The sequence below is a fragment of the Hyla sarda genome, unplaced genomic scaffold (genome assembly GCF_029499605.1).
Source record: "Hyla sarda isolate aHylSar1 unplaced genomic scaffold, aHylSar1.hap1 scaffold_2097, whole genome shotgun sequence".
Lineage (NCBI taxonomy): Eukaryota > Metazoa > Chordata > Amphibia > Anura > Hylidae > Hyla > Hyla sarda.
In genome coordinates, this window is record NW_026608761.1 from 43,086 (window position 1) to 54,048 (window position 10,963).

The following is a 10,963-nucleotide window of genomic DNA, read 5'->3' on the forward strand; positions in this document are numbered from 1 at the left end:
CTGTCTATGTCCCGCATCAATATAGACCAAAGTACAGAGGGTTAGGCTATGCTATTGTGCACCTACCTGATGCATCAGAAGGTGCGAGGCCCTTGCTAAATTCTGTGCACAGACTTTGAGATCTATACTTTAGACTGTATCTAAACCTGCTCCAACATGGACTGACATTCTGGCCTACTTTCAGCCGATGCGACTTGTCTGTCGCTGAACAGTCGCTTTTTATGTATTCAGCACCTATGTATAATGTTGTAAAAATGCTCTAGAAGCTAAAGTCGCAGAAATGTCACACATATTTGGCCTGCAACTTTCTGTGCGACAAATTCAGACAGGAAAAATCAGTATAAATCCTTAGAAAATTATCCCCCAGTGTCTCCATCTGCTGGCGGTATTGAATAAGCATTGCTGCACTGATGGGGTATGCATTAGACGAAAAAAAAGAAGAAAAAGAAGAATAATACGCCCAGAAAAGAGGCGAAAAGGAGAAAAACGTAAAAAAACGTGAAAAAAAAGTAAGAGGAAGAGAAGGGAAAAAAAGGTGGAAATGGGTTTAAAAGTGATTTCGGCGGAGAAATATATATATATATATATATATATATATATATATATATACGCGCACACACACACATATATATAAACGTATTCTCCGTTGAGATATTGCAGCCGCTGCTGTGTCCAGGCCCAGGAGCCTTAGCACTGTGCTGTGATGTCACTCAATACCACTGACATCACTAGGTGTAAACAACATCTCTCCTTTGCTGTGTATGTGACTATGGAGCTGTTTGGTGATGTCGTCTATTATGGCCTTCATAGAAGCAACAGGAGATTGTTGCATCCATCTAGAACCCTCAGAACTACAGTGCTATGATGTCACTGACTTCCACAGGCCTTGCAGAGTGTAAACAACAACAACCCAGCTTTGTTGTGTATGTAACCATAGGGATTTGTGATGTCACCTAGAACCTTCACAGCAGCGACAGCTTTATGAGGAGCATCAGCACTGCTCTGCCTGAGCAGAACCATCACCGCCATAGGTTGTCAAATAACCCGGATTTAACCCACACAGGTAAGTCCAATGGGGTGCAGGCATGTCCTCTATGCTTACAGCTTCCCGTGGGTGTTGGTTTGATACCGTTTGGGGACAGCCAAGGAGGCATCTGCAGGCAACAAAGGTAGGTGTGTGCTTGTGTGTGTGTTTCCTATGCAGATCCTAAGCCCAGTGTCACATGCAAGTAGGAGGAGTAAGAAGGGTTCCTGGCAAATCCGGGTTATGGATTGCATTTAAAAAGGCCCCGTGGGAGTGCAATGGGCCCCTGTCTTGCTGCTTAGCAATAATGGTATGGGTTTAGGTTCTGCTGTGTGTACTGGTGGTTGACTGCCCCCCAGCCCAGAGTGTGCATGGAAAATTGTCTGGCAGCCTCCCTGACAGCAAGCAGTGATAGTGCCCATGAAGGGGACCTTGTTGGGCCCGCCCCTTTCACGGTTATCGCTTCTCGGCCTTTTGGCTAAGATCAAGTGTAGTATCTGTTCTTATCAGTTTAATATCTGATACGTCCCCTATCTGGGGACCATATATTAAATGGATTTTTGAGAACGGGGGCCGATTTCGAAGCTTGCTTCCGTCGCCCTATGCATTGACCCGATATGGCAGTATCTTCGGGTACAGTGCACCACCCCCTTACAGGGTTAAAAAGAAAGATTCCTACTTTCATTGCTACCTGCTTGCTGGCTAGCCAGCTAGCCAGCCCTGTGGGCCTTGCTGCTGCAGCCAAAAAACAAAAGGTGGTGCTGCTGCTGCTGCTTCTGCTGCTTCTGCTTGTGTCTGGCCGCTGTTGGAGCGTCCAGGCACAGGACTTCTGCTGCTGCTGACTAAATGGCCTCCTTAATTGGATCATTTGAGTAGCCAGCACACCTGTGCAGGTAGGGCATGACATGATAGGCAGCTGCCTTGATAGCGGGTGGGTGCTGAATGTTCCTAATTGACAAAATAAGATTAATGCTTATGAAGAAATATAAAATCTCATCCCTTCCCCAATATCGCGCCACACCCCTACCCCTTAATTCCCTGGTTGAACTTGATGGACATATGTCTTTTTTCGACCGTACTAACTATGTAACTATGTAACATAACATGGGGGGGGGGGGGGTCTCCTGGCTGTTCACACAGGTGTGTCATTGCTGTACATTGACCATGCATTGCTTCTGTGGTATTGCAAAGGCAAAGACAAATGCTTCCAGCCATCCATTGCACTAATGGATTGGTCATCAGCTGGCTGTCTATGTCCCGCATCAATATAGACCAAAGTACAGAGGGTTAGGCTATGCTATTGTGCACCTACCTGATGCATCAGAAGGTGCGAGGCCCTTGCTAAATTCTGTGCACAGACTTTGAGATCTATACTTTAGACTGTATCTAAACCTGCTCCAACATGGACTGACATTCTGGCCTACTTTCAGCCGATGCGACTTGTCTGTCGCTGAACAGTCGCTTTTTATGTATTCAGCACCTATGTATAATGTTGTAAAAATGCTCTAGAAGCTAAAGTCGCAGAAATGTCACACATATTTGGCCTGCAACTTTCTGTGCGACAAATTCAGACAGGAAAAATCAGTATAAATCCTTAGAAAACTATCCCCCAGTGTCTCCATCTGCTGGCGGTATTGAATAAGCATTGCTGCACTGATGGGGTATGCATTAGACGAAAAAAAAGAAGAAAAAGAAGAATAATACGCCCAGAAAAGAGGCGAAAAGGAGAAAAACGTAAAAAAACGTGAAAAAAAAGTAAGAGGAAGAGAAGGGAAAAAAAGGTGGAAATGGGTTTAAAAGTGATTTCGGCGGAGAAATATATATATATATATATATATATATATATATATATATATATATATATACGCGCACACACACACATATATATAAACGTATTCTCCGTTGAGATATTGCAGCCGCTGCTGTGTCCAGGCCCAGGAGCCTTAGCACTGTGCTGTGATGTCACTCAATACCACTGACATCACTAGGTGTAAACAACATCTCTCCTTTGCTGTGTATGTGACTATGGAGCTGTTTGGTGATGTCGTCTATTATGGCCTTCATAGAAGCAACAGGAGATTGTTGCATCCATCTAGAACCCTCAGAACTACAGTGCTATGATGTCACTGACTTCCACAGGCCTTGCAGAGTGTAAACAACAACAACCCAGCTTTGTTGTGTATGTAACCATAGGGATTTGTGATGTCACCTAGAACCTTCACAGCAGCGACAGCTTTATGAGGAGCATCAGCACTGCTCTGCCTGAGCAGAACCATCACCGCCATAGGTTGTCAAATAACCCGGATTTAACCCACACAGGTAAGTCCAATGGGGTGCAGGCATGTCCTCTATGCTTACAGCTTCCCGTGGGTGTTGGTTTGATACCGTTTGGGGACAGCCAAGGAGGCATCTGCAGGCAACAAAGGTAGGTGTGTGCTTGTGTGTGTGTTTCCTATGCAGATCCTAAGCCCAGTGTCACATGCAAGTAGGAGGAGTAAGAAGGGTTCCTGGCAAATCCGGGTTATGGATTGCATTTAAAAAGGCCCCGTGGGAGTGCAATGGGCCCCTGTCTTGCTGCTTAGCAATAATGGTATGGGTTTAGGTTCTGCTGTGTGTACTGGTGGTTGACTGCCCCCCAGCCCAGAGTGTGCATGGAAAATTGTCTGGCAGCCTCCCTGACAGCAAGCAGTGATAGTGCCCATGAAGGGGACCTTGTTGGGCCCGCCCCTTTCACGGTTATCGCTTCTCGGCCTTTTGGCTAAGATCAAGTGTAGTATCTGTTCTTATCAGTTTAATATCTGATACGTCCCCTATCTGGGGACCATATATTAAATGGATTTTTGAGAACGGGGGCCGATTTCGAAGCTTGCTTCCGTCGCCCTATGCATTGACCCGATATGGCAGTATCTTCGGGTACAGTGCACCACCCCCTTACAGGGTTAAAAAGAAAGATTCCTACTTTCATTGCTACCTGCTTGCTGGCTAGCCAGCTAGCCAGCCCTGTGGGCCTTGCTGCTGCAGCCAAAAAACAAAAGGTGGTGCTGCTGCTGCTGCTTCTGCTGCTTCTGCTTGTGTCTGGCCGCTGTTGGAGCGTCCAGGCACAGGACTTCTGCTGCTGCTGACTAAATGGCCTCCTTAATTGGATCATTTGAGTAGCCAGCACACCTGTGCAGGTAGGGCATGACATGATAGGCAGCTGCCTTGATAGCGGGTGGGTGCTGAATGTTCCTAATTGACAAAATAAGATTAATGCTTATGAAGAAATATAAAATCTCATCCCTTCCCCAATATCGCGCCACACCCCTACCCCTTAATTCCCTGGTTGAACTTGATGGACATATGTCTTTTTTCGACCGTACTAACTATGTAACTATGTAACATAACATGGGGGGGGGGGGGGTCTCCTGGCTGTTCACACAGGTGTGTCATTGCTGTACATTGACCATGCATTGCTTCTGTGGTATTGCAAAGGCAAAGACAAATGCTTCCAGCCATCCATTGCACTAATGGATTGGTCATCAGCTGGCTGTCTATGTCCCGCATCAATATAGACCAAAGTACAGAGGGTTAGGCTATGCTATTGTGCACCTACCTGATGCATCAGAAGGTGCGAGGCCCTTGCTAAATTCTGTGCACAGACTTTGAGATCTATACTTTAGACTGTATCTAAACCTGCTCCAACATGGACTGACATTCTGGCCTACTTTCAGCCGATGCGACTTGTCTGTCGCTGAACAGTCGCTTTTTATGTATTCAGCACCTATGTATAATGTTGTAAAAATGCTCTAGAAGCTAAAGTCGCAGAAATGTCACACATATTTGGCCTGCAACTTTCTGTGCGACAAATTCAGACAGGAAAAATCAGTATAAATCCTTAGAAAATTATCCCCCAGTGTCTCCATCTGCTGGCGGTATTGAATAAGCATTGCTGCACTGATGGGGTATGCATTAGACGAAAAAAAAGAAGAAAAAGAAGAATAATACGCCCAGAAAAGAGGCGAAAAGGAGAAAAACGTAAAAAAACGTGAAAAAAAAGTAAGAGGAAGAGAAGGGAAAAAAAGGTGGAAATGGGTTTAAAAGTGATTTCGGCGGAGAAATATATATATATATATATATATATATATATATATATATATATATATACGCGCACACACACACATATATATAAACGTATTCTCCGTTGAGATATTGCAGCCGCTGCTGTGTCCAGGCCCAGGAGCCTTAGCACTGTGCTGTGATGTCACTCAATACCACTGACATCACTAGGTGTAAACAACATCTCTCCTTTGCTGTGTATGTGACTATGGAGCTGTTTGGTGATGTCGTCTATTATGGCCTTCATAGAAGCAACAGGAGATTGTTGCATCCATCTAGAACCCTCAGAACTACAGTGCTATGATGTCACTGACTTCCACAGGCCTTGCAGAGTGTAAACAACAACAACCCAGCTTTGTTGTGTATGTAACCATAGGGATTTGTGATGTCACCTAGAACCTTCACAGCAGCGACAGCTTTATGAGGAGCATCAGCACTGCTCTGCCTGAGCAGAACCATCACCGCCATAGGTTGTCAAATAACCCGGATTTAACCCACACAGGTAAGTCCAATGGGGTGCAGGCATGTCCTCTATGCTTACAGCTTCCCGTGGGTGTTGGTTTGATACCGTTTGGGGACAGCCAAGGAGGCATCTGCAGGCAACAAAGGTAGGTGTGTGCTTGTGTGTGTGTTTCCTATGCAGATCCTAAGCCCAGTGTCACATGCAAGTAGGAGGAGTAAGAAGGGTTCCTGGCAAATCCGGGTTATGGATTGCATTTAAAAAGGCCCCGTGGGAGTGCAATGGGCCCCTGTCTTGCTGCTTAGCAATAATGGTATGGGTTTAGGTTCTGCTGTGTGTACTGGTGGTTGACTGCCCCCCAGCCCAGAGTGTGCATGGAAAATTGTCTGGCAGCCTCCCTGACAGCAAGCAGTGATAGTGCCCATGAAGGGGACCTTGTTGGGCCCGCCCCTTTCACGGTTATCGCTTCTCGGCCTTTTGGCTAAGATCAAGTGTAGTATCTGTTCTTATCAGTTTAATATCTGATACGTCCCCTATCTGGGGACCATATATTAAATGGATTTTTGAGAACGGGGGCCGATTTCGAAGCTTGCTTCCGTCGCCCTATGCATTGACCCGATATGGCAGTATCTTCGGGTACAGTGCACCACCCCCTTACAGGGTTAAAAAGAAAGATTCCTACTTTCATTGCTACCTGCTTGCTGGCTAGCCAGCTAGCCAGCCCTGTGGGCCTTGCTGCTGCAGCCAAAAAACAAAAGGTGGTGCTGCTGCTGCTGCTTCTGCTGCTTCTGCTTGTGTCTGGCCGCTGTTGGAGCGTCCAGGCACAGGACTTCTGCTGCTGCTGACTAAATGGCCTCCTTAATTGGATCATTTGAGTAGCCAGCACACCTGTGCAGGTAGGGCATGACATGATAGGCAGCTGCCTTGATAGCGGGTGGGTGCTGAATGTTCCTAATTGACAAAATAAGATTAATGCTTATGAAGAAATATAAAATCTCATCCCTTCCCCAATATCGCGCCACACCCCTACCCCTTAATTCCCTGGTTGAACTTGATGGACATATGTCTTTTTTCGACCGTACTAACTATGTAACTATGTAACATAACATGGGGGGGGGGGGGGGTCTCCTGGCTGTTCACACAGGTGTGTCATTGCTGTACATTGACCATGCATTGCTTCTGTGGTATTGCAAAGGCAAAGACAAATGCTTCCAGCCATCCATTGCACTAATGGATTGGTCATCAGCTGGCTGTCTATGTCCCGCATCAATATAGACCAAAGTACAGAGGGTTAGGCTATGCTATTGTGCACCTACCTGATGCATCAGAAGGTGCGAGGCCCTTGCTAAATTCTGTGCACAGACTTTGAGATCTATACTTTAGACTGTATCTAAACCTGCTCCAACATGGACTGACATTCTGGCCTACTTTCAGCCGATGCGACTTGTCTGTCGCTGAACAGTCGCTTTTTATGTATTCAGCACCTATGTATAATGTTGTAAAAATGCTCTAGAAGCTAAAGTCGCAGAAATGTCACACATATTTGGCCTGCAACTTTCTGTGCGACAAATTCAGACAGGAAAAATCAGTATAAATCCTTAGAAAATTATCCCCCAGTGTCTCCATCTGCTGGCGGTATTGAATAAGCATTGCTGCACTGATGGGGTATGCATTAGACGAAAAAAAAGAAGAAAAAGAAGAATAATACGCCCAGAAAAGAGGCGAAAAGGAGAAAAACGTAAAAAAACGTGAAAAAAAAGTAAGAGGAAGAGAAGGGAAAAAAAGGTGGAAATGGGTTTAAAAGTGATTTCGGCGGAGAAATATATATATATATATATATATATATATATATATATATATACGCGCACACACACACATATATATAAACGTATTCTCCGTTGAGATATTGCAGCCGCTGCTGTGTCCAGGCCCAGGAGCCTTAGCACTGTGCTGTGATGTCACTCAATACCACTGACATCACTAGGTGTAAACAACATCTCTCCTTTGCTGTGTATGTGACTATGGAGCTGTTTGGTGATGTCGTCTATTATGGCCTTCATAGAAGCAACAGGAGATTGTTGCATCCATCTAGAACCCTCAGAACTACAGTGCTATGATGTCACTGACTTCCACAGGCCTTGCAGAGTGTAAACAACAACAACCCAGCTTTGTTGTGTATGTAACCATAGGGATTTGTGATGTCACCTAGAACCTTCACAGCAGCGACAGCTTTATGAGGAGCATCAGCACTGCTCTGCCTGAGCAGAACCATCACCGCCATAGGTTGTCAAATAACCCGGATTTAACCCACACAGGTAAGTCCAATGGGGTGCAGGCATGTCCTCTATGCTTACAGCTTCCCGTGGGTGTTGGTTTGATACCGTTTGGGGACAGCCAAGGAGGCATCTGCAGGCAACAAAGGTAGGTGTGTGCTTGTGTGTGTGTTTCCTATGCAGATCCTAAGCCCAGTGTCACATGCAAGTAGGAGGAGTAAGAAGGGTTCCTGGCAAATCCGGGTTATGGATTGCATTTAAAAAGGCCCCGTGGGAGTGCAATGGGCCCCTGTCTTGCTGCTTAGCAATAATGGTATGGGTTTAGGTTCTGCTGTGTGTACTGGTGGTTGACTGCCCCCCAGCCCAGAGTGTGCATGGAAAATTGTCTGGCAGCCTCCCTGACAGCAAGCAGTGATAGTGCCCATGAAGGGGACCTTGTTGGGCCCGCCCCTTTCACGGTTATCGCTTCTCGGCCTTTTGGCTAAGATCAAGTGTAGTATCTGTTCTTATCAGTTTAATATCTGATACGTCCCCTATCTGGGGACCATATATTAAATGGATTTTTGAGAACGGGGGCCGATTTCGAAGCTTGCTTCCGTCGCCCTATGCATTGACCCGATATGGCAGTATCTTCGGGTACAGTGCACCACCCCCTTACAGGGTTAAAAAGAAAGATTCCTACTTTCATTGCTACCTGCTTGCTGGCTAGCCAGCTAGCCAGCCCTGTGGGCCTTGCTGCTGCAGCCAAAAAACAAAAGGTGGTGCTGCTGCTGCTGCTTCTGCTGCTTCTGCTTGTGTCTGGCCGCTGTTGGAGCGTCCAGGCACAGGACTTCTGCTGCTGCTGACTAAATGGCCTCCTTAATTGGATCATTTGAGTAGCCAGCACACCTGTGCAGGTAGGGCATGACATGATAGGCAGCTGCCTTGATAGCGGGTGGGTGCTGAATGTTCCTAATTGACAAAATAAGATTAATGCTTATGAAGAAATATAAAATCTCATCCCTTCCCCAATATCGCGCCACACCCCTACCCCTTAATTCCCTGGTTGAACTTGATGGACATATGTCTTTTTTCGACCGTACTAACTATGTAACTATGTAACATAACATGGGGGGGGGGGGGGGGGTCTCCTGGCTGTTCACACAGGTGTGTCATTGCTGTACATTGACCATGCATTGCTTCTGTGGTATTGCAAAGGCAAAGACAAATGCTTCCAGCCATCCATTGCACTAATGGATTGGTCATCAGCTGGCTGTCTATGTCCCGCATCAATATAGACCAAAGTACAGAGGGTTAGGCTATGCTATTGTGCACCTACCTGATGCATCAGAAGGTGCGAGGCCCTTGCTAAATTCTGTGCACAGACTTTGAGATCTATACTTTAGACTGTATCTAAACCTGCTCCAACATGGACTGACATTCTGGCCTACTTTCAGCCGATGCGACTTGTCTGTCGCTGAACAGTCGCTTTTTATGTATTCAGCACCTATGTATAATGTTGTAAAAATGCTCTAGAAGCTAAAGTCGCAGAAATGTCACACATATTTGGCCTGCAACTTTCTGTGCGACAAATTCAGACAGGAAAAATCAGTATAAATCCTTAGAAAATTATCCCCCAGTGTCTCCATCTGCTGGCGGTATTGAATAAGCATTGCTGCACTGATGGGGTATGCATTAGACGAAAAAAAAGAAGAAAAAGAAGAATAATACGCCCAGAAAAGAGGCGAAAAGGAGAAAAACGTAAAAAAACGTGAAAAAAAAGTAAGAGGAAGAGAAGGGAAAAAAAGGTGGAAATGGGTTTAAAAGTGATTTCGGCGGAGAAATATATATATATATATATATATATATATATATATATATATATATATATACGCGCACACACACACATATATATAAACGTATTCTCCGTTGAGATATTGCAGCCGCTGCTGTGTCCAGGCCCAGGAGCCTTAGCACTGTGCTGTGATGTCACTCAATACCACTGACATCACTAGGTGTAAACAACATCTCTCCTTTGCTGTGTATGTGACTATGGAGCTGTTTGGTGATGTCGTCTATTATGGCCTTCATAGAAGCAACAGGAGATTGTTGCATCCATCTAGAACCCTCAGAACTACAGTGCTATGATGTCACTGACTTCCACAGGCCTTGCAGAGTGTAAACAACAACAACCCAGCTTTGTTGTGTATGTAACCATAGGGATTTGTGATGTCACCTAGAACCTTCACAGCAGCGACAGCTTTATGAGGAGCATCAGCACTGCTCTGCCTGAGCAGAACCATCACCGCCATAGGTTGTCAAATAACCCGGATTTAACCCACACAGGTAAGTCCAATGGGGTGCAGGCATGTCCTCTATGCTTACAGCTTCCGTGGGTGTTGGTTTGATACCGTTTGGGGACAGCCAAGGAGGCATCTGCAGGCAACAAAGGTAGGTGTGTGCTTGTGTGTGTGTTTCCTATGCAGATCCTAAGCCCAGTGTCACATGCAAGTAGGAGGAGTAAGAAGGGTTCCTGGCAAATCCGGGTTATGGATTGCATTTAAAAAGGCCCCGTGGGAGTGCAATGGGCCCCTGTCTTGCTGCTTAGCAATAATGGTATGGGTTTAGGTTCTGCTGTGTGTACTGGTGGTTGACTGCCCCCCAGCCCAGAGTGTGCATGGAAAATTGTCTGGCAGCCTCCCTGACAGCAAGCAGTGATAGTGCCCATGAAGGGGACCTTGTTGGGCCCGCCCCTTTCACGGTTATCGCTTCTCGGCCTTTTGGCTAAGATCAAGTGTAGTATCTGTTCTTATCAGTTTAATATCTGATACGTCCCCTATCTGGGGACCATATATTAAATGGATTTTTGAGAACGGGGGCCGATTTCGAAGCTTGCTTCCGTCGCCCTATGCATTGACCCGATATGGCAGTATCTTCGGGTACAGTGCACCACCCCCTTACAGGGTTAAAAAGAAAGATTCCTACTTTCATTGCTACCTGCTTGCTGGCTAGCCAGCTAGCCAGCCCTGTGGGCCTTGCTGCTGCAGCCAAAAAACAAAAGGTGGTGCTGCTGCTGCTGCTTCTGCTGCTTCTGCTTGTGTCTGGCCGCTGTTGGAGCGTCCAGGCACAGGA

At 46.0% G+C, this 10,963-nt stretch overlaps 5 non-coding genes across 5 annotated transcripts; all 5 read left to right on the forward strand.

The window, feature by feature from the left end:
• The first annotated feature begins 1,482 nt into the window (after nucleotides 1–1,482).
• LOC130319056 (U2 spliceosomal RNA) lies at nucleotides 1,483–1,673 on the forward strand. Its single transcript, XR_008865464.1, has one exon. It is a non-coding gene; the product is annotated as a U2 spliceosomal RNA (small nuclear RNA).
• Nucleotides 1,674–3,762: 2,089 nt separating this feature from the next.
• LOC130319057 (U2 spliceosomal RNA) lies at nucleotides 3,763–3,953 on the forward strand. The gene has a single exon (XR_008865465.1). It is a non-coding gene; the product is annotated as a U2 spliceosomal RNA (small nuclear RNA).
• A 2,087-nt stretch (nucleotides 3,954–6,040) lies between these two features.
• On the forward strand, nucleotides 6,041–6,231 carry LOC130319058 (U2 spliceosomal RNA). Its single transcript, XR_008865466.1, has one exon. It is a non-coding gene; the product is annotated as a U2 spliceosomal RNA (small nuclear RNA).
• Nucleotides 6,232–8,313: 2,082 nt separating this feature from the next.
• LOC130319059 (U2 spliceosomal RNA) lies at nucleotides 8,314–8,504 on the forward strand. Its single transcript, XR_008865467.1, has one exon. It is a non-coding gene; the product is annotated as a U2 spliceosomal RNA (small nuclear RNA).
• A 2,091-nt stretch (nucleotides 8,505–10,595) lies between these two features.
• LOC130319060 (U2 spliceosomal RNA) lies at nucleotides 10,596–10,786 on the forward strand. Its single transcript, XR_008865468.1, has one exon. It is a non-coding gene; the product is annotated as a U2 spliceosomal RNA (small nuclear RNA).
• The last annotated feature ends 177 nt before the right edge of the window (nucleotides 10,787–10,963 follow it).